Consider the following 2,463-nt stretch of genomic DNA (forward strand, 5'->3'; position numbering starts at 1 on the left):
CATTGATAAAAAATTAAATAATACTTCACAATTATTGTATAAGTTTTGATTAAAAAACTTTTTCACACATGCTTTGGATAATTTATTATATGAATTATAAATTACAATAATTAGCTTTGTGTGAAAATAGAAACAATTGATCCAAAGCCAAACACATGACAATGTACAAATAATTGAACGAAGAAACACCAAACATGTGATCATTTCTTTAAATAGTATCAACCCATATAATATACTCAAATCATTTTCTCATATGCTATAGGCCGGATAATAAAAAATATTATATAAATTATGTAATTATTTATGTATATAAAGTCTAATAAATAAATTATATAATCACATAAGAACGCGATCATAACGTGCAATAGACGATAAGCATTTTTATAAACTGAAATCTAATTTCTTTATTTTGGAACACCAAACTGTATTTTCTTATAAATTAATAAGTAAATAACTTATACATAAGTATAAAAATAAGAATTTCCAACCCTCACCATTATGAAAATATGTTGTAATCTAGTTAGTTAGAATACACAGCTCTCACCCTATAGACCCGGGTTCAAATCTCGGCAATAGTTTCTTTGCCTTCCCACGCAAAAAGTAGCAGTAGTGGTGGTGGTGGTGGTGGTGGTCGTGGTAGTAGTGGTAGTAGTAGTAGTGGTAGTGGTAGTGGTAGTGGTAGTGGTAGTAATAATAATAATAATAATAATAATAATAATACGGAGTAATAAAGAACTCACACATTATGTGCTATCCGTATACAATATAACAGCCACGAACCCAATATGCTCGTAGTAAGTCAAGATCATAATCTAACTTATTGGACGAGACCTGGACTCAAACCCTTTTATTAGTTAAGTTTCAAGTTAGGCATGTACTTGTGTGAACAATGTGAACCAAAAATGTGATAAATAAAACTTATAAACGAAAACTGTGACATGAAGATGTAGGCTATCCGTATAATTCTTCCATTTCACCAAATTATTAATTGAAGGTTATTCGAGTAGGTATCATGTTATATTATTATAACTTGTAACAATAATAAATAAGTAATGGGCATATTGGCTACACTAATTAAATAAAAATGTGTTAGTTATTTCTCTCTAATAAAAAAAACATACAATACTCTTCATTTTGAGTTCATACATGTGCATACACACACCATATCTCCTATAAATACACACACCGAACACACCTTCATCACACACATTAAACCTTAAATAGTAAATTAAACACAAGCATGACTATGCAATCCAACAATCCTATGTTGTTGATCAAGCTTTTAATCCTCCATTCCCTACTCGCGGTATCTATAGCATAGGATTTTGATTTCTTCTACTTTGTTCAGCAGGTAAGACGGTTGGTCTGGTACTGAAAACATAATCACTATCATTAAAACATACAAGAAATTAGGACTCATTTGATTCAAATGTTCCTTTTTTTTGTAGTGGCCGGGAGCGTATTGTGACACGAAAAGCAGTTGTTGCTACCCGACTATCGGAAAACCAAAGTCGGATTTTGGAATTCATGGGCTTTGGCCCAATAGAAACAATGGTTCATACCCCTCTAATTGTGAGACTAGCAATCCTTTCAATGCCACAAAGGTGGATCTTTTACCACTTCCTATGATTATTTATTGGTCTTTTTTTTTCTCTTTATATATTAATAAATGTACCAAGCTAAATCAATCTGAATCACAGATTTCAGACCTCATGAGCCAAATAGAGTCAGACTGGCCAACATTAGCGTGCCCAAGCAACATCGGGCTAAAATTTTGGCGTCATGAGTGGGAAAAACACGGGACATGTTCGGAAACCATATTAGATCAATATGGTTATTTCTCGACGACTCTTGGACTCAAAAACCAAATAAATCTCCTTGGAGCACTAGAAAACGCTGGTATGATTTATAAGTTATAATAACTAATTGTTAAACAAGAATTTTATTTATTTTGTCACAAAGTTTATAATGGTATGTTTGGTATAGGTATTCATCCAAATGGGTCCATGTATAGTTTGAGTAGCATAAGGGACGCGATTAAAGTGGGGAGTGGTTACACTCCGTATATAGAGTGCAATAAGGACGCTTCGGGTAATAGTCAATTGTACCAAGTCTATATGTGTGTGGATTCATCTGGTTCGGGTTTTATTGAATGTCCTGTCGTCCCATACGATAGGTGCGGTAACTCTACCGAGTTTCCTTTGTTTTAACTCGAATGTTTTCGTTTCTTAATGTATTGACATGTTTGATGTTACGATTGCAAATAAAGGAAACTTTTCACATTGGGACGTTTTGTATTGCGTGTGGTATAATTGGGTCTAGTATAATGTGATGGGGTTAACGATGAGTTACATATCTTATAAGAATTTTTTACACAAAACTTATACAAACCCCAAAATTCATTTTTTAACAACTTGATTGAAACAACTCAATCTATACGAAGAAACAAATTAAGTTATACGA

General features: G+C 32.6%; 1 pseudogene; it reads left to right on the forward strand.

Moving 5' to 3' along the window:
• The first annotated feature begins 1,712 nt into the window (after positions 1-1,712).
• On the forward strand, positions 1,713-2,210 carry LOC143611407 (ribonuclease 1 pseudogene; annotated as a pseudogene).
• Positions 2,211-2,463: the final 253 nt, after the last annotated feature.

Source organism: Bidens hawaiensis, unplaced genomic scaffold, assembly GCF_021521415.1.
Source record: "Bidens hawaiensis isolate Kalapana, Puna unplaced genomic scaffold, B.hawaiensis_p1.1 tig00031086_1, whole genome shotgun sequence".
Lineage (NCBI taxonomy): Eukaryota > Viridiplantae > Streptophyta > Magnoliopsida > Asterales > Asteraceae > Bidens > Bidens hawaiensis.